We start from the raw sequence: 26,384 nt of genomic DNA on the forward strand, positions 1-26,384 counted from the left end.
CTCAAAAGTAGCATATCCAGCATAGCATCCCTAACCATGTAAGTAGGAAAAATCCATCAGTGATACCTATTGGCCAACTGAAATGCACAATATATACTTGTTGCTAGCTTTCAAAGCTCTATGGGCTTCTTCATAAGGCAAGATGTTACAAACCAAACAGGAGGGAAAAAACAATTGGAGATGTTAGTCAGATGTCTGCATTTTTAGATTGTAAGCCTGAGGGCAGGGAACCTCCTAATTAAAAATAATAACTGTAAGCCGTTCTGATAGCCTTTAGGGCAGAAAGGCAGGGTATAAGTACTCTAATAAATGAATGAATGAATGAATGAATGTTGTTTCAGTCCTTAGTAAAGATGGTATATTAGGCATTTTTCCCTCCTGTTTGGTTTGTAACATCTTACCTGATAAAGAAGTCTATGGAGCTTTGAAAGCTTGCAACAAGTATATTGTGCATTTTGGTTGGCCAATGAAAGTATGGATTTTTGTTTGCATTTGTTAAATGGCCAACACAGCTACCCCTGCATGTTTCATGTAAGTAGGAATTAGGGCAAGGGAATCTGCAGAGCCTCATGTTTTGGAAGTGGGTAGTAAGATAAATGCAATGCAGTATGAATGAAAATATGATACTTGTGTCTAAATGTGTATGGTTTCCAGATCACTTCTGTACTATTTCTATTTCTCCAACAGTCAATACAAGAGTCATGGAAATGTGAAAGATAGGGATATCTGTTCATTGCTTCAGGGAGCAAAATGTTTGGAGTTGGCCTTTCCATAATGAAATCCTTTAATTGCACATGCATAGGTTTAGTAGTGATTTATTAAGAGAGAATTGAGATTATGCGGATGTCTTCTTACTGCCTGATATGCCTAAACTGATGAAAGACATGTCAGAGGCTATGTTATCTTTTCTCTGACTGGGGCTGTAAAATACTGGCATCCATACCAATGACCACTTGAGTGCAGCAACATGGGAATTAATGCTGTCTATGAAAATACTAGCCAGTCTCAATTTCTCATCCTAATCATCCTGCAGGGCATATTCATGATTTGATGTTTGCTAGACAGGACCATAGGTGATCTGACGGTTGAGGGAATTTGACTTATTTGTTGTGGGAAGATTGGTACCTGGTAATGTTTTCATTTATTGGCTGCTTTTATTTCTCCAGGTATGGGGAGTCTGTTCAGTGAGCCTGTTCCCTTGGAGACTGATAGATCTAGTTACATACCTGACAGTATTCCTGGGGCTGTTTGCATTATTATGACCAGAGAATTTATTATGGCCAGTTATCTGCTCACACTGTGGATATAAAAACTGTGTATAACCCAAATATCTTTTCTGAGAATATGTTTAGAGATCTTTTCTGTGAAAACAAGGGAGTTTTCACTAGAGCTGTTGTGTGATAAAATGTATTAGATAATGGTTGGTGATAGCGGGAGAAACACAGTGTATGTGAGTTGTTCCTATAGCCTTAATGAGAATGAGAGATTTATACTTCTGGTGAATTATCATTCTAAGAAGGCTGAAGTAGCAGTTACCGTATATACTTGACTATAAGTTGACTTCATGTATAAGTCGAGGGCAAGTTTTGGGGCCAAAATTATGGATTTTGATATCACTCATGGATAGGTCGAGGGTAAAACTCATGGGCATTTAGCAAAGGATCTAAAGGATGAAGTAAAGAAAAACACTGTCAAAAACTTACAAAATTCCAGCAGACATAGCTCTTTGTGCTCACTCTTAAGGCTGGATGGATGAGAGAGTAGAGGGGATCAGTGTTTCCAAGACTCATTATACTTTTCCCTTTCACCAGGGAATGTTTCCTTCTTTTTAATAACAGTTAAGATACAGTACTTTGACCCATGGATAAGTCGACTCAGGTTTTTTGGGTCAATTTTTTGACCTAAATTTCTAGACTTATACATGAGTATATACAGTTGATCATAGATCTCTATGGTTGAAACACTGGGAGACTGACATTGAGGATGAACTTGGAGAACATCACCTTCGAGTGAGTATTTGGATAAAAAGTTCTGGAGAGGGTTGTAGAGGAAAGAGAAGATAATAAGCAACTGCTTCTTACTGCACAAAAAAACCAGTTAGAAGACTTTTCAGAGGGGGAAAAATACTACTTTTGAGGAGGAAGGCAAAAGCAAAGTGAGGCCAGAAAATACAAGCAGCAATGAAACAGAAGTAGGTTCTAATTTAGGCAAGAGGGACAGTACAGCCAAGGAGAAGAGCAGGTCACTCCAACATTAGTCGCAGGCAACAGTAATAGTGCCACTCTTTTCTGCTTTGGTCAGGCCCCACCTGGAATACGGCGTTCAGTTCTCGGCACCACAATTAAAAAAGGATGTGGAGCTTGTCCAAAGGAGGGTGACTAAAATGATGAAGGGTCTGGAAACCATGCCCTATGATGAACACCTTAGGGAGCTGGGGGGTGTTTAGTCTGGAGAAGTGAAGGTTAAGAGCCTTGTTTAAATATTTGAAGGGATGTCATATTGAGGAGTGAACAAACTTGTTTTGGGCTGCTCCAGAGACTAGGACCTGGAACAATGGATGCAATCTCCAGGGAAAGAGATTCCACCTCAACATTAGGAAGAACTGCTGTTTGACAGTGGAACACACTCCCACAAAGAGTGGTGGAGTCTCCTTTCCTGGAGGTCTTTAAACAGAGGCTGGATGGCCATCTGTCAGGGATGCTTTGATTGAGAGTTCTTGCATGGCAGAATGAGTTTGGACTGGAGCGCACTTGTGGTCTCTTACAATTCTATGATTCTATGACTGATGAGGTCCATGCCTTCTCAGAAGAGGTCCTTTGGATGGATTTACATATAAAACAGCAAGACTTACAACCTTTGGATCCTGTATACCGTCAAATTCAGTCCCTCCTCCCTTTGCTGTTCAAGATCTGCCGGAAGTCTTGGTGGGCCCACTGATGCTCACTTTGACGGGTTACATCTGATTCACTAGTCCTTTGTTAGCTCTCCTTGAAGATCCACATTGTTGACCAAGGACACTATTGAGCCCATTCTAATTCATCCTATCCACCAGGGATTCTTTCCCCACTATTTTATGGAGCCTTACAGACAGACCAAAATAAAGCTGCTTTGGGTCACTTTGGAGATACAGTATGCTGTTTAAATGACACACACATCTTAAGAGGTCAGAAGCTGCACCAAAGCCTGGACTGGAGAGTGGCTTTGGCGCGGCTTCTAGTCTCTTAGGACACATGCATCATTTAAACAGCATACTTCCAAAGTGAGCCAAAGCAGCTTTATTTTGGCCTGTTTGTATGGGCTCTTATATGCAACAAAAATAATTTAGATTGCGTTAGATCTTGGACCTCAGAGCTTCACAGATGGTTCTGGATGGTTTTTTTTTCTTTAAATGAGTCTTTATTAAATTATTTTAACATATATACAATGTTGCATATATCCCATTCCCTACTCCCCCCTCCCCACTCCCACACGGCTTGAAAGAATTTAGGATCAATACACTGTTTACAATTAATACCTAACATTCAATATGTGGGATTTAATAACATTATTGACTTCATTGTACTCCGTATTCCCTTTAACTTTCTCAAGTAGGATTTCCCAAACCAAATTCCATGCTTCTGTTTTCCTTTCTCCAGTATATTTTAATCTTCTACCTCTAATATCAAACAACAGGTTATCTGGCAAATACTTATCTACCTTGATGAAGTTCCAATTTTTACTTTCTTTCCATCCTGATGCTATCACAGCCTGTGTTGCTTTTAATATATTCTTTATTGCTTTCTTTTTATTGTTCTTCAGTCTCTTATTCTTCAAATTTAAAGTCACACAATTATCTTTGCTCAAATGAACAGCCTTGCCTATAATTTTATTAATTTCTCTTATCACTTCACCCCAAAACGTCTGAACACATGGACAATCCCACCACATACGCATGCAAAAACCCTTGGACCCACCGCAGTGCCAACATTTAGCTGATAGATTTTTATTGAAAAGTGCTAATTGAGAAGGGGTCCTGTACCACTGCCCTATTAATTTCACCTGTTGCTCTTTTATTCTGGTCTGCTTGTTTTTTCTCTTAACCTCTTGTATCCACAATTGTATATCTTCACTTGTTAAATTTAGATCTCTTTCCCAAACTCCTTTCAAAATGTCTACGATTTTAAACTGATGCTCTAATATGACTCTATATATAAATCCAATAATACCTGTGCCTTATTTAGCATCTTTTTGAAGATCATCTCCAATGGTGTTACGTTATTTTCTTTCATATTTTTAGCTATATCCTTTAATAGTTTATTAATTCCAGTTGCATGGACCCAATACTTCTTTCCAATTAAATTGGTGAGTCTCTCCATTGTCCTCTTCATCAAACAGGTCACCTATAACTCTAATACTGTACCTTCTTTTTTATTTTCTTTAGTGTTCCCCCTAAGTCATCGTTATTGATTGTATTCAGACTTTCTATAGGAAACCATTTAAAGTTTCCATTTACCATTATGTTTTGCCATTTTTTCCAGATTTGTTTAAGTTATATTCAAGGGGCCAATCAGATTACCTTTATGCTTCTGTCCACTCAATCTAATTACTGAGCTGTGTTCCATTTTATTTATTGCCCACGTTATATGTGGGCGCGCTTTACGTGGCTTTCAACATATGCTGAAAGCCGCGCGGGGAGAAGGGGTGGCGCATCCTATAGGGACGAATGGCGTGTGCTGCTGCACCGCCCCATGCACGAGCCCCATGCATATAAATAGGGCTTGAGCATAGGGGGTATTTGCTTTATGCGAGGGAGTCCATAACAGATCCCCCGTGTAAAGTAAGGGCGGACTGTAATTAAATTTACTCCTGAATGTCTATATTTTGCCCCACTTAACTTTGGTTTGCTTAAATCAAAATTGAAATCTCCACCAATAAACAAGTCTCCTTCACTAAAGTGATCCAGTTTTGGGGGGGAAAAAACCTTCTCTGTAAATTTGCATTGGTTTGTATTCGATGCATAAATGCAGGCAAAGGTAACTTTCAGATTCATTAGATTCCCTTTAATAAATATATACCTCCCCTCTGTATCTTTTATTATTTTTTCCACCTGGAAGTTAATTCCTTCCCTTAATAACAACTCCTCTAGCTTTATTAGTTCCTCTGGATTCATACTGTTTATCCCAGTTAGCATAATTAAGAAGCTTGGATTTATTTTGTTTTTTATGCGTTTCCTGAATCATAAGGATGTCCACATTCTTGTCTCGTAAAAATTTATATAGTGTATATCTCTTGACAGGAGTACTCAAACCATTAACATTGAGAGAAAGGATATTAATTACCTTCATCTCAACCCATACCTTGTTTAATTTGAATTTCCAGCACCGACATCTTAAACTTCTTTTCAGCCATTATCCCCTTCCTCCTTGCAGTCTTTTGGTCCACCCCTCTCCCTGGAGGATGTACAGTACAAAAAATGCCTGCTACCATTGCTGGTGCTCTTGCTGGATTACATTCTTCCTGTTGCACCCCCTTCCAGTTTTCTAAACTTTACCTTTCATTTACTCTCCCTATTATTACAATATTCAGGACATGAATTCTGTCAATTCCTATACCCTTCACAGATGGTTCTGGATGGTATTGATTTCTTCTATTCTCCCATTACTGCAGGAATTAGATTAGTTCGCCATACTGTATCTCAACAACACGTATTTCCATGTTGGGATTCAAGAATCACATTGGCGATTCCTGTCCTTTGCTATTGGAAGAAGTGCCTTTCAATTTTGAGCCTTACCCTTTGGCCTCTCCACAGCTCCCAGAGTTTTCGTGAAGTGCATGGCTGTAAGGGTATTGTCATTTTTCTTTACATAGACGATTGGCTTTTTCTGGCAAATTCCCCTCAAAGGCTTTCTTGTCACATGGATTACGCGTTGTCTTTTCTTGCTTCCCTAGGCCTGATTGTCAGTCGGGAAAAATCCAATCACACTCCATCTCAAGAACAGAGGTTTATAGGGGATATGCCGGACTCGAAGATGAATTTTTACTAATCATAGTCATTTTTTTATTTGTCTCCTGACCACTTCCTGACTCTTTTATTGAGAGATTCTTGAAATTCTGGTAGATATATAATTAAATTGTCATTCCAATGTGTGGCGGCTATGAAAAATGTGAATTTGATGCAGAAATTAATTATGAAATGGAGTGAAGATAAAACTGTCAATGTCATAATGCAAATATATGGCACTTTTTGAGTTATAGGGTCCCAGTTATGGCTCTACTAAGGATAGATGGATGGTATACTTTCATTTTAGAAATACATTGGGTGAGGCAGAGAGAGGTGAGTACATGCTACAGCTACAACTGTAGATGCTACAATTTATGCTTACTAGATCTTGTCCAGCAGTTTGTTGGCCTTCCAGTCTCTGATTTTGTTGTGATTGGAATTGGTTGGATGATTTCTCCATTTATATTATGTTGTTTAGGATGTAAGGAGATTATCTGCTATGGATTTTGTCCTCGTAGTAGTTTAAAATGTTTGTAGTTTTTAGTAAAACACAGTTTGTGCCCTGTTTGAGCCTGCAATTGGTGATAATGGAATGTACTTCGTGGGTTTCTGTGTTCCCTAGGTAGAGATTAAGGAGTGATGCATTCGCTATAAGAGTGGTGGTTGTGGATGGGGAGAAAATGCTCAGTCCAGTTGCTCAGCCGGTCAGAATAGGGTGCTTATTAGACCCAATAATACAGTCCAATACCTTACGTCATGTGGTAATTTTTTCTACCTTAAGTCACTTGGTAATTTTTAAAGTCCTATAAATGAGTCCTACTCATTTACCTCAGTTTTAATTAAAACAAACACATTGGTATAGAAAACGGATGAAATATTATTTTGTTGAGAAAATTCTGAAATACTGTACATGCACAGTTAAACAAATGAACTACAATACAAGGGATATTTATTTACCTGAGGTTACTAGTTTAGAAATTCATACCCCATCCTTCCCCCAGGAATAGTATTCAAAGCTGCTAACAATGAAAAACTCTCAGTTGAAAACATAATAAATAAATGACTTTGTATTTACTTTCCCATTTACTTGTTAAATGATATCTCTATAGAAATGTTTATACAAACGAAATGTTTAAATACTTAATTTTGTAAATTTTGGTCGATTCATGGTGTGCATGAGATTTAATAGGCAGGCTGCCACTCTTTATTTATATTTGTAATATTTGAATGCTTTAATCTTAAATTAATAACCACCCACTTTGACACCTTTCATTTCATCTTCCTATCTAATGGTCTTTAGCAGGACAACTAAGGATAAAATGAATTCCAGTGGAGACAGAGGGCAACCCTGCCATGTCCTTTTTTCCAATATGATTTTCTGTGGCAGGTTGCCATTAATGAATATTCTGGCATACTTTTCTCAATATATTGCTGTGATCCAACTTTGAAAATTCTCCAATTTCATTTGTTCTAGTACTTTAAACAAGAATATCCAATTTATATTATTGAAGGCTTTCTCTCCATCTATAAAGGCCAAGGCTCCTTATAAAGGCCAATACAGTGGTACCTCGGGATACGAAATACCCAGGTTACGAAATTTTCGGGATACGAAAAAATCCCATAGGAAAACATTGTTCCGGGTTACGAATGTTTTTTCGGGTTACGAAAAAACTTTTGGTGCTTTTTTCGGCTTTTTCGCACGGAATCGCGGCTTTTCCCCATTAGCGCCTATGGCAATTCGGCTTACGAAGGCTTTTCGGGTTACGAACGGTGCCACGGAACGAATTAATTTCGTAACCCGAGGCACCACTGTACTCTTTTTTCTTCATAGTACTTAATAAAGCCCAATACAACTGTAATGTTACTTCACATTTGTCTTCCCTCTATCTTTTTTATTGTTTTTTTGTTTTTTCCAGTGAGCTGTGCCTTCTCGTGATATGTCTGAAGTACGACAGCCTCAGTTCTGTCATCTTGGTTTCCAGGGAAATTTCTGGCTTGATCTACTCTAGGACCCATTTGTTTGTCTTTTTGATTGTCTGTGGGATCCTCAGCATTCTTCTCCAGTACCACATCATCTTTCTTAACTGTCCTACTCTCACTTCTATATGTTGTCATTATTTTGGTTTTCTTTATGTTCAACAGTAAGCCTGCCTTTGCACTTTCTTCCTTAATCTTCCTTAGCAGTTCCAGGCCTGTGAGGTTTTCTACTGGTACAGTGGTGCCTCGGGTTACGAAATTAATTCGTTCCGCGGCCGCTTTCGTAACCCGAAAAGCCTTCGTAAGCCGAATTGCCATAGGCGCTAATGGGGAAAAGCCGCGATTCCGTGCGAAAAAGCCGAAAAAAGCACCAAAAGTTTTTTCGTAACCCGAAAAAACATTCGTAACCCAGAACAATGATTCCCTATGGGATTTTTTCGTATCCCGAAAATTTCGTAACCCGGTCATTTCGTATCCCGAGGCACCAGTGTATAGTGTTGTCTGAGTATCTTAGATTGTTGCTATCCCTTCTTCCCTGTTTCACTAATCCTCCTACTATGTCCAAGCCTGCTTTTCTTACAATATGTTCTGTGTATAAGTTGACCAGGTAAGGTGATAAGATGCAACCTTTTCTGACCCCTTTGCCAATTGGAAACCATTCTGTTTCTCCATGCTTTGTTCTGACAGTAGCCTCTTGTCGTGAGTATAGATTCCTTATCAGGACTATCAGATGTATTGGCACTCCCATGTCTTTAAGAACGTTCCATAGCCCTTCACGATCTATGCAGTCAAAGACTTTGGTTTAGTCTATAAAGCACATGCTCATTTTCTTTTGGAATTCCCCGGTGAGCTCCGTTAGCCCACATATGTTTGCAATGTGGTCCCTAGTGCCTCTTCCTTTCCTGAACCCTGGTTGGATCTATCTATGGGATTTCTCTCTCCTTGTACCCTTTATAGTTTATGTTGCAGAATTTTGAGCATAATTTTGCTTGCATTAGCACTATGGTTCTATAGTTGCTGCAGTCTTTTGTGTCTCCTTTTTTGTGGATGGGTATGTATATCTGTTGGCCATTGTTTTGTTTTCCATAAATATGTTGACATATGTTAGTTATCACTATAGCTGACAACGTGGATTACAGCAGTTCGGCTAGAATATCATCTGTTGCAAAATGCAGTACTCACATTCTCAAGTCTGCAATGTTGTTCTTCTCATTCACTGCAGTTAGCCCTTTCTGGTCCAGCTGGTTGTATTGGAATAAAGGCTATAGAAACTATTAACTGTGAGATATAGTTGCAAAATGAAATTTGCTGTGGAGGGAAGTTGCAAATCAAACTGTAACACAAAGTTGGAGAAAAGGCCACAACTTTATTATGTATAGCTGCTGACGTGTCACTTGCCAATTGTCGATATCAGGTGCCCCTTAATCTGTTCCAAGTCTGATCCATGATGACAACAAGGGTGGCACTGAAGGGCAGAGGGGACAAAGATGAGACCCCTCTGCAGCTGGCTGTCAGTATTCCTGGCTGGCGCAATCCCTGCATCCTACTTTTAAAAAAAGATCCAGATTTTAAATTTGAATTAAACCTACACTGAGATGATGCTTATTGTCTGGCCATTCCCACCGGAAGTCTAATCCTCCTGTTAAAAGGGTGCAAACCCTAGCTGCTCCTTTTGCATCCATCTCAATGCTTCCATGCCCCCTTAAAGTTTATTGTAACTCTTGGAACACTCCATTCTTCATCCTGTCTACCTCAAGACACCTTTAAAACCTGCTTAAGGTACAGGTGGGCACTAGCCCTGTGCTGTTTTAGTCTAACTCTGTAGTGGTGCAAGCATCTAAGCCTCACAAACAGCACTCTTGACTTTCTGATGCAGAGAGTCGAAAGCTGGACAGTATGACCTGAATATCTTATGCCTCTGTGGTGCTTTTGTTGCGCATTACAAATTATGAAGCCAGTATGGGGGTTTACCAGCAATTTCTTTTGGAAAGCATGCCCTCCTTTTTTGACTGGCTACAGGAAAATGACAGAATATTTGGCCAGGAAGATCTCCAAATATGGTTCTTACGTGGCATGACTAGTTTTCCTGCATTTCTCAATAATCTAAGAGATGCAGACAACACTGTACTATTAGCAGAAAACTTTGGAGACCTAGAACAACTACTGAGAAAAGTCAAGGAAGAAAGTACAAAGGCAGGCTTACTGTTGAACATAAAGAAAACAAAAATAATAGCCACGGAGGATCTTCAGAAGTTCAGTCTAGACAGTGAGGAAACAGAAATACAGTGGACCCTTGTTATATGCTGGGGTTTGTTTCCAAGATCCCCCGTGTATAACAAAATCCATGTATGCTCCAGTCTCATTAAATATAATGACATAGCAAAATGATGTCCCTTACAAAAAAATGGAAAATCAAGGTTTGATATTGGAAATTTATATTTTTTTTGAACATTTTCAAACGGTGTATGCTTAAATCTGTGCATAAAAAATCCGTGTATAAGAAGGGCCGACTGTAGTAAAAGAGTTCCTATACCTGAGATCAAACATAGATCAGAACGGGGGCTTCAGTCAAGAAATCAGAAGAAGACTAAGAATGGGGAGGGTAGCTATGAAAGAACTAGAAAAGGCCGTAAAGAGTAAAGATATACAAGTAAGCACGAAAATCAGAATTGTACAAGCAGTTGTATTCCCCATGATCATGTATGGGTGTGAGAGCTGGATAGTTAAGAAAATGGACAAAAAGAAAATAAATTCATTTGAGATGTGGTGTTGGAGAAGAGTGTTGACAGCAAAAAGAGCAAATAGGTGGGTCCTAGAGCAGATCAAGCCTGAAATTTACCTGGAGGCAAAGAAGACTAAACTGAGGCTGTCACACTTTGGTCTTTAAATGGAATGCAGTTGTTCTGTAGATTCAGGGAAAAAATTATTCTACAAAACATCTTTTAAAAATCCTTTTTTAAAAAATTACAGGAATATATGTTCTATCTATCTATCTGTCGGTCTGTCTATCTATCTATCTATCTATCTATCTATCTATCTATCTATGTGATATATTATCTCAGATAGACGTTAATTTGTTTTGAGAAGAACCCAAAGGGCTAACTGTCAGAACAAGCTTTTGAGCAAGTCTGAAGGCAGTTAAGCCTTTGCGGATGCATAAGATGGAAGTAGAGCAAGAATGGCTGAGGGCAGTGTGGCACTGGAAGAATTCCATGTAATTCCTGGGTTAGGATATGAGCTGTTATTTTCTTGTAATGTAGAAATGTTAAAATGAGAAGAGGCAATCTTTCTATCCCAGATTCATTAATCTTTTAATGCTGTGCTCCATTGAGATTAGGAGCCTGTTTTCTTTATGCCCTGCATAGCCTCTATCACACGCCTTTCTTTCCCTGCTCTTTCTGCCATCCATCCGTAGTTGCAGGAAGCCGTGTGGCAATGTCCTCCTTCCAGCATGGAGCCCTCAATGTTTTTTATCGTGCTACCATGCTGTATTATTCTAGACAATTAAAGTATATGGTGTCACATATGCTGTGGTGACACATAACCATAACAGTAGACGGTAAAGTTTTTATAATAGTCATTTGATATAATCCATGTCCAGAGATACAGATAGTTATTTGCAACCTTTGCTGTAGCTTAACTTGCTGGTGCTTTTAATATTTTATGTACTTTGCAGAGTCTAAAAGCTTTATTTGTTATGCAGCTTTCTACTACTATGACAGCATATGATGAACCTGGCAATATTGCATGAAATCTTAAATTATGATTAAAATTTCTTATCCTTTAATGTACTACAGGACTCTTTGCTGTGTTTGCTGCATCAGACTAACACAGCTACTCTTTTAAAATTCAAGCCTAAAATGGGAAATACACCCTAAGGATACCAAGGGCCCACTGTAATTGAACGAGTTGAGAGTTTTGTACTTAGCCCTCAAGAAGCTTTTATCCTGGGCTTTAATTAATTCTGATAAAGACAAGAAGCAGAAGTCTCTTGCAAAACAGGAAGAACTATAAGCCCAAATTGTTACAAGTGTGGGAAGAACTTGACTGAAAAGGTTAACTCAAACCCTTTAGTCACTTGTGGAAAGAAACCGTGAGGCAGAATTGAGCAGTCAAGGCTATAGAGGTTCAGCTGGGTAATTTGCGATCCTGGGTTCAGCAGCTGCCAGTCCTCTGTGGAGTAAAACAGCAACACCCTCTAATAACTATGTGTGATATATGGGAGTCCATGTTGTTGTTTTTCTTTAATGTTCTTTACTTCAAAATAAACCTTTTTCTTTAGTAGTCTGCCTCTTTCTTCATTCCTCGGCTAGTGTCTGTTTTGATTGTCGGTTACCAGTAGAAGGCCCCAGCAATGTCCCAATGCATTGCTGGGGTGTGACAAGTTAAGTCATTGGGTGGTGGCAGCGAGATTTTTCATCACTGTTTATTATCTGGGCATTTTGCTCTTTGTATTATCACCTTAATCCATTTCTCAAAAAAATTCCCCATGTTCATTCTCTCAATGGTTACTGCTTTGCTAGTGCCCCATAGTACTTTGTATGTAGCACCTTCTGTGAAGTTTTCTGCAAAATAATGTTTTATTTATTTATGTAGGCCCAGTTCAATTGGGCCTGGCTTGGACTAAGAAGCAGAGCCCTCCCTGCACTCCATCTGCCATGGTCCAGGCCTCGGGGGAGAGAAGAACTACTGGACCTGATCCCCTTCACCATTGCCATTCCCATCTCCTTTTCTGCCATGCCTTTTTTAGATTGTAGGCCTGAGGGCAGGGAACCATCTAACCATTTGTAAGCTGCTCTGAGAGCCTTTGTGGCTGACGAATGGGGTATAAATACTCTAGATAATATATAAATGTTCAGTTTAAAACTAAGCTCAGTTGAAAGTTTCTTAGTCATCCATCCTGGTTTCATTTTTCTTCCTCTTTGGAATTGTTTGAAATTGTGCTTTCAGTACCTTCCGTTTGAGAAACTCCCATCCATCCTGAACTCCCTTCTCTTTTTAGTATACCTCACCATGGGATCATCCCCAGTATTTCCCTAAGTTTATTGAAATAAGCTCTCCTAAAGTCTAGAATGCCTGTCTGACTATGCGTGTCTGACTATGCTTCTTTCCACTGTATAACAAACTCTAGGAGAGCATAATCACTCCCACCTAAGGATCCCACCACTTGCACTCCATTAACTAGGTCATCCCTGTTGGCTAGGATCAGATCTAAAATAGCTGATACCCTTGTTGCCTCTTCCACCTTTTGGATAATGAAATTGTCTTTGAGGCAAGTGAGGAATTTGCTAGACCTTCAGGTTTTGGCTGAGTTTGACTTACAGCAAATATTAGAATATTTGAAGTCATTCATCACTACTACATCTCTCCTTTCTGAGTGTGTGGTCATCTGTTCTAGAAAGGCATCATCCAATTCCTCCATCTGACTTGGGGATCTGTAGTAGACTCCCACAATAACATCTCTGTTGTTTCCCTCTCCATTAATTTTTATCCAGATGCTCTCCACCTGGCTTCCACGAGTGATATCCTGGATCTCTTCACTGGTGTAAATATTCCTGACAAAGAGATTCCACCTCAACATTAGGAGGAACTTCCTGACAGTAAGGGCTGTTCGACAGTGGAACAAACTCCCTCGGAGTATAGCAGAATCTCCTTCCTTAGAGGTCTTTAAACAGAGGCTGGATGGCCACCTGTCGAGGATGCTTTGATTTTGATTTCTTGCATGGCAGGGGGTTGGACTGGATGGCCCTTGCTATGATTCTATGATCATATAATGTTATTCCTCCTCCTTTCCTGTTCAGCCTATTTCTCTTAACAAGGTCATACCCCTCTATTACTACATTCCAATTATGAGACTCATCCTACCAGGTTTCAGTGATGCCTGTTATATAATACGGTGCACCCACGTTATATGTGGCTTTGAGCTTACATGCTCAAGCCACAGAGGGTGCACGGGGCGGATGGGGCGGCGCGTCCCATTCAGATGAATGGGGGTGCACGCCTGCCGCCTCACTGCCACGTGCACGAGCCCCATTCAAATGAATGGAGTGTTGTGTTTGGAGTTCAAGTTCGTCTTGTTTATTTCCCCATGATCTGTGCATTAGTATAGAGACATCTAAGACCACGTGTTTCCCCCTACTTCCTTCCTGTGCAAGTTTTTTTGCCTCCCACTGTTGGGTCCTTGCACTGTTTGCCTTGTTCCCTCTATGACAGTTTGACTATTTTCTCCAGCCCCTTTGTCTTCCAGAATGCTGTCTCTTTCCCCCACATAACTCAGTTTAATGCCCTCCTGATCAAATTTTTGAGACTATTGGCAAAAACGTTTCTGCCAGCTGGCGTGAGATGCAACCCATCCTGTGCAATAAGTTCCCCTCATGGAACCACAGATCATGATCCAAGCATCCAAATCATTCTCGGTGGCACCATCTACAGAGCCAGTTGTTCATATCTGCTGTTTATAAATAATAAATAAATGAAATTTTATTTTTATCTCGTCTCTCTATTAAAGATAATCGAGGCGGCTCGATATTGTTTGTGCTGTTTATATATGTGATATATCTCTTCTTTTCTAGACTGTTCAGAACCAAAACAGTCTTTTTTAAATGTATCTTTACTTCTACCCTTAATTTGGTCTTCAGAAGGGGTGGGCAGCAGGTGGAAAGAGAGAGTGGCGAGAGCACCACAACCATAGCTGCTGCCACCACCATGGAACAGTATGGCCACAGCCCTGGCACCAGTAGTTTACCTAAGAGGGAATGGACATGAGAGGAGAGAAACCAATAGGAGAGAACATAAATTGGGATGGACTGGAGGGGTCTTGACAAGACTTGAATGGGGAACATTCTGAGGGAGAAGAACTGGAGAGGGGAAGGAAGGAGAGTGGGGTTTGGGCAGATAGAGAAGGGCACAACTCAGTCTAGAATAATAGAAAGTAAGTAATAGAGTAATAAACAACTAGTGGGCAATAGCAGTAGTGGTGTGGGTGAATGTGATGGAGGATTTTACAGAGAGAGAAGAGCAGTGACACAATTGCTAATGTATGTTACACTGTACAGAGGAAAGCAATGGGGAAACCCCTCTCTAGAACCACTAATGAAGAAATCCCTATGATGAGGGAATCCAAAATAAAACAAAAGAGAGGACTAGGATACAAACATAATTAAAGGGTACAAAGGGAAATCACAAGCAGAGTTCTAGTCAAGGACACAGAAGAACTCAAAAAGGAGTCAAGCAGTAGACAGGTTCAGTAAAACAAAGAATGTTCAAAGTTACACTACTCATATTGTAGGAATGTGGAATACGAGAAACATGAGCTAAGGGAAGGTAGACATATAAAAAAGGAAATGGGATGCAGAAATATAGCAATATTTAGATAGCTAAAATGGACAAGAATCAGCAGTGGAAACTCAGGAAATGACAAGACACAAAGAAATGGGGCAGGTTTAATAGTGAGGAGAGGTGTACAAGAGCAGTCAAAAAATATAATACAAGGTCAGATTGAATCATGTCAAGACATCGGGGAAAGCCTATAAACAGCACCATAATACAATTATTTGCACCAACTGTAGAGGCAGAGGAGCAGGAAGAAGAAATTGAGAGAATATATGATGGAGTCCAGGAAGAAAATACACCGAAACTGGATTGCTTGCTAATCATAGGGGATTCAAAGGTTAAAGTGGAAGCAGAGAAAAATAAAAAACCTAGGAAGATTTGGACTAGGAACAAGAAATTAATCAGGAGAGTGACTGACAGAATTTTGTGAGACCAACAATATTTTAAATCACAAATATCTTCTTAGTACAACCAGAAAGAGCACTCTACATGTGAACATCACCAGACGGTCAAAAATCAGTTAGATTACACAATTAGATGTAGAAGATGGAGAAGCTCTATTCTTGCAGCCAAAACTAGACCAAGTATTGATGGTGGCACAGATCATGAACTACTTATATCAAAAATTAGAGTAAGGCTGAAGAACACCAAATCAGTCTTCATACTGAAATATAATCTGAAGAACATCCCAACAGAATTTACAAACAATGTGAGAAACAGATTTGTATTATTAAGCATGAACAACTGGGAACCAGAAGAACTATAGTCAAGGAGCCAGGATGACTTCTAGTCACGGTGGGTGTTCAGATGTGTGTTAGAGAAGCTCCTCTAACCTCTGAGGCGGCTGTTTCACAAAGAAAAAGCCTGTTACCTGGTTTCCTGGGAAGGGAGCTGGGAAAGAAAGCTTAAAGAGGCTGGAGGCGTTCCTTTTCCCCAAAAGGAAAAAAGCAGATTAAATAAGAGAATAGAGAAAGAACAACACAGGATGTTAGCAGTCAAGCTGAGAAGCAACCTGCTGCTCCAGTGGATACCTTGAAAAATCAAGGCAAAACCTCAATGACAGCTGAAACACAGGACAAAGAAACGAAATAACCAGATAATTGTGACTTGTACATTGACTTCAGTTAGCTGTAATTAAAAAACAACAACAATAACCTTTTTGGTTTTAAACGCTTATTGGAGTTTATAAACTAACCAGAGGGGAAAGCAAGGCCCCGTTTGGAGTAGCAACAACTTCAGAAATGTGGGAGTAGAAGGTTTTAGAAGCATAAAATCAGCATACAATAACTGAACCGAAGAACCAACAGATATAAATCCTGGATAACAAAGAGAGAAAGAGTGCCAACAACTTTAAATCCCTCCACCCTGAGGTGCTCAGGAGCTGAGACGCTGAAAGCCAACCTGTGAGATCTGGGAGAAGATGCGTTACTCAGATAAAAGCATCTTGAAGTGTTGAAAAAGCCACAAAACCAATTCAACAAAATACACCAAGACACCTGTGTAAATTTACAGTGCTTTATAAATAAAGGTTAATAATAATAATAATAATAACAATAATAATAAAGACACCAGAAACAGTTAACCTGAACCTCTGGACTGGGAGCAGCTGGGAGCAATCACAGCGACCAGAGCCAAGCTGGGTGGATAGAAATTGGCTGTGAGTGATCAGAGTAGAGCAGCTGAGAGCATTTGGAGCTTGAGACACCAGAGCAGACATAACAACAGGGAGTCAAAAAGACAAAAGAGAAACAAATGCTGACAACATTAAGGAAGAAATGAGAACTAGACTAAGCTAAAAATTTAGTTTCACTACCCTTGGTAGATGGGGAAGAACTGTAACATAACAAATGACAGTCTTTTTTACCTGGCAATTATCAGCAAAGCAGGTAACTATCAAGGGAGTATTTAACTGCTTCACTGCTCTACTGCTTCATTGATTTATTGCTTTATTGCCCATTTACTGCTTTACTGTTTTCACTGTGTTTGGAGTGGGAGACATCAGAAAAGACGCAACAAGGAAGACAAAAGACAGAAGGAAAACAAGTGCTGATAACATTAAGGAAGAAATGAGAACTAGACTAAGCTAAAAAAATTAATTTCACTGCCCTTGGTCAATGGGGAAGAACTGTACCATAATAAATAACATTTTTTTTTTACTTTGGAAAAAACGGGTAATTGTCAGCAAAGTAAGCAACTATCAAGGGGGTATCTAATCTCTTCACTGCTTTACTGCTTCATTGATTTATTGTTTTATTGCCATTAACTGCTTTACTGTTTTTACTGCTTTATTTGTCTGAGAGTCAATCTCTGGGAAGGAGGTTTGTCAAGCACTTTGAGACTATTAAACTAGTTATACAATCACAATTCGGTATAACAGTTAAAAACCGGTCAGAAAAGGGGAAGGAAAATATTTTTGGTAATTAATAAGGATACTGGTTTTATGTAAACAATCCCCTTGAGGCTAAACAATTAATAATCATTTGATTGTGTTAAAATTAGAGCAGCTGAACAGAGACAGAGAATAAGTAATGAAGGCAAACTATATTGTCTGTTCCTTTACTTTTGCTGTTGATATATGTATATATAGGTATGTACAAGTATACATACATACATACAGTGTGCCTGTGTCATACACGGACACGCTTTACGCGGCTTTCAGCTTACTCTGGAAGCCCTGCACTATTCAATGAATGGTGTGCACGCCCACGACACTTACACCGCCATGCCACCATGTGCACGAGCCCCATTATCCTCAATGGGACTCGAGCGTAGGCGGAACTTGCCTTACGTGGCGGGGTCTGGAACGGATCCCCGCATAAGGCAAGGGACCACTGTACATATAGACCTACATATACTATATATATATATATATATATATATATATATATATATATATAATTATTTATTTCATTTCTATGCCACCTTTCTCCCTAAAGGGACCTAAGGTGGCTCACGATATAATAATGCATTAAAACAAAAAGTTTAAAGACAATTAAAATAACCTAATTAAAACAGTACAAAGTTAAAATTTAAACATGCAAAAGTTAAAAAAACATAAAACAACCTTCCCCCAAATAAAACCAGGCTTGCATAATTTTAAAATGTCTACCTCCATAGAAACGTTTTTACCTGCTGGCAAAAGGCCAGCAGTGAGGGGGCCAGTCTAGCCTCCTGCAGACAGGAGTTCCACAGGGTGGGAGCAGCCACTGATATGGCTTTCTCTCTCGTGTCCTCACTATGTGAGCCTGTGATGGTGGTGGGATTGAGAGAAAGCCTTCTCCCGAGGATCTTAGGACTCTAGCTGATTTGTATGGGGAGGTACGATCTTTCAGATAGCCTGGATCTAAATTGTGTAGGGCTTTATAGGTCATGACCAGCACTTTGAATGTGCGCAGAAGTGAACCAGAAGCCAGTGAAGCTGTTTCCATATGGGTGTTATATGCTCCCTATAACTAGCTCTGGTCAGCATTCTGTGGTGTTTTGAACCCACCGAAGTTTCCGGACAGTTTCCAAAGGCAGCCCCACGTAGAGTGCGTTATAGTAGTCCAAGTGGGATGTAATCAAGGCATGTGTCACTGTAGCCAGATTCATGTGTCAAGGTTATATATTCCACTCGACTCAATATGATTCATCATCCTGTATTGATATGTTTTAGCTAACAAGTCTTACATTAAACAATAAATATGGAAATATTGCTAAGAAAAGACTCTGATCACAGCCCACTACTAATAGAAAGACCCAATATAACTGGAAATTAAATGAAATTAAAATCTCAAGTCAGACAATACTTCATGGAAAATACATCAGAAAACATTAAAATGAATATTGTATGAGATGCCAGTAAGGCAGTAGCACTAGGCCAGTGATGGTGAACCTTTTCAAGACCGAGTGCCCAAACTGCAACCCAAAACCCACTTATTTATTGCAAAGTGCCATGTCCCTCTGGCTTTCTAGTAACAAACTCTGTGCTGGGACAATGGCACATGTGCCCACAGAGAGGGCTCTGAGTGCCACCTCTGGCACGTGTGCCATAGGTTCGCCATCACTGCACTAGGCCGTCTTATTCAGAGAGGGGCAGAAATAAAAAAGAAGAAGCAGGACAAAATATAAAAAACTAGATGAGGAAATAAAAGAAAAAGAAGTAGACCTAAAAGGAAATCCAACATATAGAACACTAAGAAACCAGTTAAAACTGCTACAGAAGGAAACTGAGAAAGAATTAACGGCACAGGTAGAAAAGAAATTAAAAGAGATATGCCAAAACCATTTTGTTTTTGCAAGTAAATCAAGAAAATGGTTGGCAAACAAACTGAAAAAAGCAAAAGAAAGAAAAATAATAGAACAAATACAAGATGGTAAACATAATCTAACAACACAAGAACAAATAAAGTGTAAATTTACCAAATGTTATACAGATTTATATATAAAAAATTTAAGATCAGTATCAGATGAGAATTTAATATCTGAATTTTTACAAGAGGAAGAATCGCAAATAATTTCTGAAGATAAACAGAAAATCCTGAACGCAGAGTTTACGGAAGATGAAATCTTGACAGCTATTCAAAATCAAAAGACAGGTAAATCCCCGGGCCCAGATGGGTTCACTGCAAGTTAGTATAAACTAGAAGTAGTATTAAGGAAACCATTAAAAGAAACATTCAGTTTTAAGAGACAGAATCATTGAATCCTGGAGATATGCAAATGTCAGCTTACTTCATAAAGAAGGGAAAGAAAGATCGGCAATGGGATATTACGGATCAATATAGATTACATGAATATAGATTACAAGATCTTTACATTGATTTTAACAAAGACTAAAGAAGATCCTAACAGACATGATACAGAAGGACCAGGTTGGGTTCTTACCTGCAAAATATGTGTGTCAGAACCAACAGTTCTGATTTCCAGTCAAGCTTTGTAGGTGAAACAAAAGGCTTTTATTGCATTCATCAGAAACAGCAACTATTAGAACCACTTCTTAGAAGAACTGAAGATCCACCTCCCTACAACATAATAAAGGCAGTAGAGCCAATAAACTCTGGCCCCTACTTCAGCCCATCCCCATGACAGCCTTCTAACAGTTCCCCATCTCCCACTGCAATTGTAACAGTTGAACCATTTCAGCAAACAGTCAAATCAGAATAAAGTCATACCTCAACATAAACAAAATATAAACATGAATCATTATAGATCTGATCAAACACTATGAGAAAAACAACGAAAAAAATGCTATGTTACTGGCAGATGTGGAAACAGAATTTGACAACATCAGTTGGGACTGTGTGATATACATCTGAGAGAAAATGGAATTTGGACAAAATTTTCTCAGGTGGATAAAAAGCATTTCACTAGAATTAACGTTTATTCTGCTAGCCAAAGGCCATGACAAAATGAGCTTATCAAAAAGCGTAAAACATTTAAAACAAAAGGCACAGAATACAAAGGACAAAAAATGTCCCAACATTTAGTGTGCAATTAAAATGGTTAACTGTTAAAAAGGACAAAAGGAAGAAGAGACATCTTTCCTGGATATTAGTAAACTAAGGAGCCCTGGTGGCGCAGTGGTTAAATGCCTGTACTGCAGCCATTCACTCAAGACCACAAGGTTGCGAGTTCAAGACCAGCAAAAGGGCCCAAGCTCGACTCAGGCTTGCATCCTTCTGAGGTCGCTAAAATGAGTACCCAGACTGTTGGGGGCAAATTAGCTTACTTGCTAATTAGCTTACTTGCTGTTCACTGCTATGATCTTTGGAATAGCGGTATATAAATAAAACAAAAAAATAAATAAAAATAAAACAAAATTATTATTATAATCATGAAATCTAATTAATACTTGGTGCCTCCCTGGCACTTTATGGCAATTTTATTTAACTCTCTCTTTCTAATCTTTTTTCATCCAAGGCAAAAAGAACCACTCTTATGTGTTAGATAGTTGTTGGTGTCATTCAAAAGGAATTGGACCAAATCAACAGTAGAGCTCCCACTTTGGTTTGTCAGCAAGGGTGCTAAAAATTTCTTTCTAGGGACAATGTACAATGGACAAATTAACAAGTAGTGAACAATATCATCCACCTGAGGCTGGCTGTAGACGCATAGTCTGTTCTCAAAAGGCACTTTGTTGTAGCGTCCATCTAGAACTGCAGTAGGCATTACTTGAAGTTGTATCTCAGTGAAGGCAATTCTGAAAGTAGACGAGTTTAGTCATATAACTGGCTCTAAAATGTTCAGTCTTCAAAAAGGAGAACCAAAAGGAAAATTGTGATGTCCTAACTGACTGCAGATCTTTTCTTGAATCAGCCCAAAAAATATCTTATCTGTGTAAAATCTATTCTTGTTTTAACTGAGGGCAGCCAAATTCAATGCGCAAAAAAGGCGCAGGAGTTCCATTTGGTAAAGTGCAGAGCTTTTGGAGAATTTTGTTTTGTAATATTTCCAAGGCTTTGCCAGTGTTGATATCTGATCCCCATATTTCTGCATCATAAAGCATCTGGGCATTGACTTTGCTGTTGAAAATTTTTAAGGCAGGTTCAATCAACTGGCCTCCCTGGTTGTAATAGAATTTCAACAAGGCTCTGACTGTTTTGTCAGCGTTCAGTTTTACTACCTCCCTTTGGTTTTTCCAAGAAAGGGACTCACTGAAAACTATGCCCAGATATCTGAAGAGTTGGATTTGTTCTATGTTACGTTGGTCTAGGATCCATTTGTGCTTTGGAGAGTTACTGCCGAAAACCATTACCTTGGTTTTGGAGTAGTTTATTGACAAGTGTTCTTGATGACAATAGACACTGAAAGCATTCAATAGATGCTAATCTATTTACTACAATAAACAATTTAGGACAAATGCCTCACGGATGGAAGATGAGCATTGTTTTTCCAATCTATAAGAAAGGAGACAGGAATGATCCACAAAACTACTGGCCAATCATCTTACTTGACATTATTTCAAAGCTATATGCCCAACACTTGCTTTGCAAGTTAACGGACTGGCTACAAAATAAGCAAGTCATATATGAAGAACAGTCAGGATTCAGAAGTGGATACAGCACTATAGATCAGTGTTTTACAATAAAACATATTGTAAGGAAGTATACCAAGGAAAATAAGAAACATGTCTATGCAGCTTTCATTGATCTTACAGTTGCTTTTGATTCTATTAACAGAAACAGATGATGGGAAAAGCTACACATCTTAGGGATTGATATCAGACTTTTAAGATTGATACGGGAACTATATAGCTATACAGAAATGAGGGTTAGAGTCGGTTTAAATGGTTCCCTGAGAGAAGCCTTAAAAATAACCCGAGGAGTGAAACAGGGATGCCTTCTGGCACCTACCCTCTTTAACATCTATATGAATGATCTGGTATCTTTCTTATCTTCAGCTGATTCTCCCTCCCCAGTTATCAGGAACAGAAAGATCTTAATTCTGATGTATGCAGATGATTTAGTGCTCATTTCCCAATCTCGTTTGGGTCTCTATTGAATAAAAAGCATTTATTGTGAACAATACGCTCCACTTACCATAAATAGAGGAAAAACTAATCTAATTCAGATTCAAAAAGGGACAAGACAGGGATGTCCCCTATCTTCCCTACTTTTCATATCGGTTATTAGAGACTTTAAACAATACCATAAGAAAAGATTTGGAGATAAGGGGAGCTAAAATCAGAGGGTAAGAATACAAATTGAAAGCCTACGTCAATGACTTAGTGATATTTTTAGAAGACCCTCTACAAAGCATTAAGTTAATGACGAGTTTAACCAAATTTGGGAAGATAACCGGATTCAAAATTAATAAAGAGAAATCAGTACTAATTACAAAAAAAAAATAATAATGATGAACTTAGAAGAAATTTCATTACAAAAAACATCTGGATGCAAAATAGCTACAAAAATAAAATATTTAGGGATATGGGTAATGAATAAGATTACAGAACTTTTCAACAACTACGACAAGACATGGAAAAACATTCAAAAAGGTTTACAAAGACAGGCCAAATTAAAATGTCAATTCTGCAGAAATTTAATTTTCTATTTACAAATTTACCCACAATTAAATGTATCCATAGCTAATTATGGCCTTTTTTTTTTTAGTATGGGACAGAGAATTGAAAAAAAATTATCTGGAAAGGAAAGAAGCCCCAGCTTAGATGGAAGACTTTAAAGGATAGCAGATTAAATGGAGGATGTGATCTACCCGACCTGCTGTTATACTATCAAGCTAACTTATGTAGCTCACACACTGGGTAAGATTAGAAAACAACAAACTACTCAACTTGGTAGGATGTTATAGATGTTATGGGTGGCATGCCTACCTATGGTATATAGGAAAAACAAGGTTCACAAAGAATTTGAACACCTTCATTCGTAAATCAGTATTATTTATCTAGAGAAAAATCAAATCAACCTTCTATATTAAAATTCCAGGTGAGTTTCACTGCAAGAAATGTACTTTATTTATTTATTTATGGTATTTATACCCTGCCCTAAAGGCTCTCATGCTATCATTCACAATATACCAAATATAAAATTTGACATTCAACCAGAAATCTATGTATTAAATATGGTCAACAACATTTGAAAACAATCTGCAATAAGATATTATACATGATTACCACCGCCAGAATACTGGATGTCTAAAGGCTTACCATCACTAGATGATTCGTTATTGAAATTATTAGACACAGTAGAAGTGGATAGACTATCTAATTGGATAGACAGAACATCTCTGGAATCAGCAAGAGAGGTCTGGGAATTAATCACAGCTTTCTGCTAAACGAGGTGTTCTTAAATAATAACTCCCAACTTATTAAAATAAAAATATCTTCAAAAGCAAACTCTCCCCGAATGTCCAGGAATACTGCATAATTATTGCAAAATGAAGGTATTAATGAAAATTATTTGCAAACTGAGGTACAGAAAGTTAAATACAGTAATAGGGAGTAGATAAGTAAATGTAACAGTTACAATTTCCAAGAGTACCAATGGAAGTCGTAGTTTTTATGAAAAGAAGTGAAACGTGTAGAAAGCAATTATTTCCAATTCACCTCCTTAACTGAAAGACTACAAGTAATAACACAAACAACTGTGTTAGTGAAAATAACTTAGGCACGTTACAGATGGCCCAGAAGGGGCCGTCTACGCCATCGCCGGTTGCCGTGTCCGGGAACCGCAGCAGCCAAACGGCGCGTTCCGGACGCTGCCAAGAAGGAGCGTGAAAATCGCGCTCCCTTCTTGCTCCCCGGAGAGAAGACGCCGCGAGACGCAGAGCGTCCCGTTACGTCAAGATGGCGGCGGCCGTGTGGAACGGCCACCGCCATTTGTTACGACAGAGTCCGTAACAAGAGTAGTGGAGCGTTTAGAAGAGACGCCCCCTTTTTAAACGGGACGTCCTGAGGACGTCCCAAATGGCGATTGTAACCCGCCCCGCAGAAATGTTATGTAATATATTGTAATTTGTAAACTGTTCTGAAGGTAAAAAGAAAAAGCACATAAAATTAATGCCCATTCAAAAAAGAAAGAAGAAGAATCACCACAGCCTTGCTGCCGCCGCCTGCAGGGATAATCAAAGTAGATACATAAAGTGGTATCTATGGCGAAAAAGAAGGATGATGAGAAGCCAAGAAAATGGAGGTAGGAATAGAACCAGAACTGTGAATACAACTATTGAACAACTAGTGCACAGCATAAAGAGAATTACGTGGAGCCTTGTCTTATGCGGGATCCGTTCCAGACCACCTCTCCCGCGTTAGATAAATACTGCGTAAGCTCAAGCCCCATTCATAGAGGGGGCTGTTGTTTGTGGCGGCGCGGTGTGCAGTGCCACGGGCACACACACCATTCATTATTACAGCGGCTTTCACATAACCAGGAGCCACATATGGTGTGCCCGCGTATTGCACCTGCTGCGCTGTACTACAACAATCAAGTCAGAGAAATAGAAGACGAAGAAAGAAAAAGAAAAGAGAAAGAATAAGGACTTTCCCACAAGATCCATGAACTCAAAGGGAATTCCAACAAAGACTGGGTATGCTTATGATCAGAAGAGGATCACATTACATGACCAAGACGGAAATTATAAGATGAAGGAAGCAACACCAGAAGAGGTATATAGAAATAAAAAGAGAAAGAATGACATGACATACGGAAAGCAGATATAAGAATGAGCCCCAAATTAAAAGATGCACTCAAGTATTGGGAAGAATAAATAAACCGGAAAAAACAACATTCAAGTTGAAATGTTTGTACAATCCATATAAAACAGGATCAGCTAGTTCTACAAACTGCGCAAAATACACAAAAAGTGGTACGTCACAGAGACTCACCATCCAACTACTTTCTTGGAGGCAGCCCCAATGGATCTTTTGAGCAATGCTGAACCAATATGTGACGATGAGTGGCCCCTATCCTGAGAAAACGAATACGGAGGCGGTCAGGTCAGCAGCGAAACTCTAGAGATGACATCTCGTCAGTAAGCCCCCCCTCCCCCATAATGGCCAAATATTATTTGAACAGCCACACACCACTATCTAATGTGTCCCAAACTAAAAGACTTTTCTCAATGTTCATACCATTTAATGTGTTTCTGAAATCACTTCACAACAGCTGGGAGTAAACAAAATACTCAATTATTTACAAGGCAGCGGTGATACAAGGAACTAGGGGACGCTGGTTCACAGGAGGACAGTGGATAAATACTTATAGCTTGTTTTCTTAGCTGTCTTGTAATTGTTTTGATGGTTTATAGCGAAAATCTAAGAATAATAATAATAATAAAAAAGAATAATGATTATCCACCTCTCCAACACGAGGATCGCTGAACATAATAAAAACAACATTAAACACAGTAAAACAACTAACTCAAACCCTCCCACCAACTAAAAATACATTTTCCTTTAATAGCTAGACTGATTCTCCACAGAACTTTGAAAACTTTTCTATCTTAACTCTCTGGTGCGTCTTGTCAGCCTTCTTACCCAGACCGGAACCAAGATGGCAAAACACAACACTGCAGCATGCAAAAAAAGGAATAATACTAATCAACTAACCCAATACAAACACAATTATTCTGCCTCTGGGAATTCCACCATCGAACC

The 26,384-nt window shown here is 39.0% G+C and overlaps 1 protein-coding gene across 32 annotated transcripts in view; it reads left to right on the plus strand.

Moving 5' to 3' along the window:
• Positions 1-26,384, plus strand: part of ADGRL3 (adhesion G protein-coupled receptor L3) — a 459,475-nt gene that overhangs the window by 61,916 nt on the left and 371,175 nt on the right. Inside the window, exon 2 of one of the 32 annotated variants that reach the window (XM_042454236.1) lies at positions 23,383-23,534. The exons of the other annotated variants lie outside the window; for them this stretch is intronic. The gene's annotated coding sequence lies outside the window, so the exon portion shown is untranslated. The remainder of the gene's footprint in view (positions 1-23,382; positions 23,535-26,384) is intronic. 32 annotated transcript variants of the gene reach the window in all.

This window comes from Sceloporus undulatus, chromosome 2, assembly GCF_019175285.1.
Source record: "Sceloporus undulatus isolate JIND9_A2432 ecotype Alabama chromosome 2, SceUnd_v1.1, whole genome shotgun sequence".
Taxonomy (NCBI): Eukaryota; Metazoa; Chordata; class Lepidosauria; order Squamata; family Phrynosomatidae; genus Sceloporus; species Sceloporus undulatus.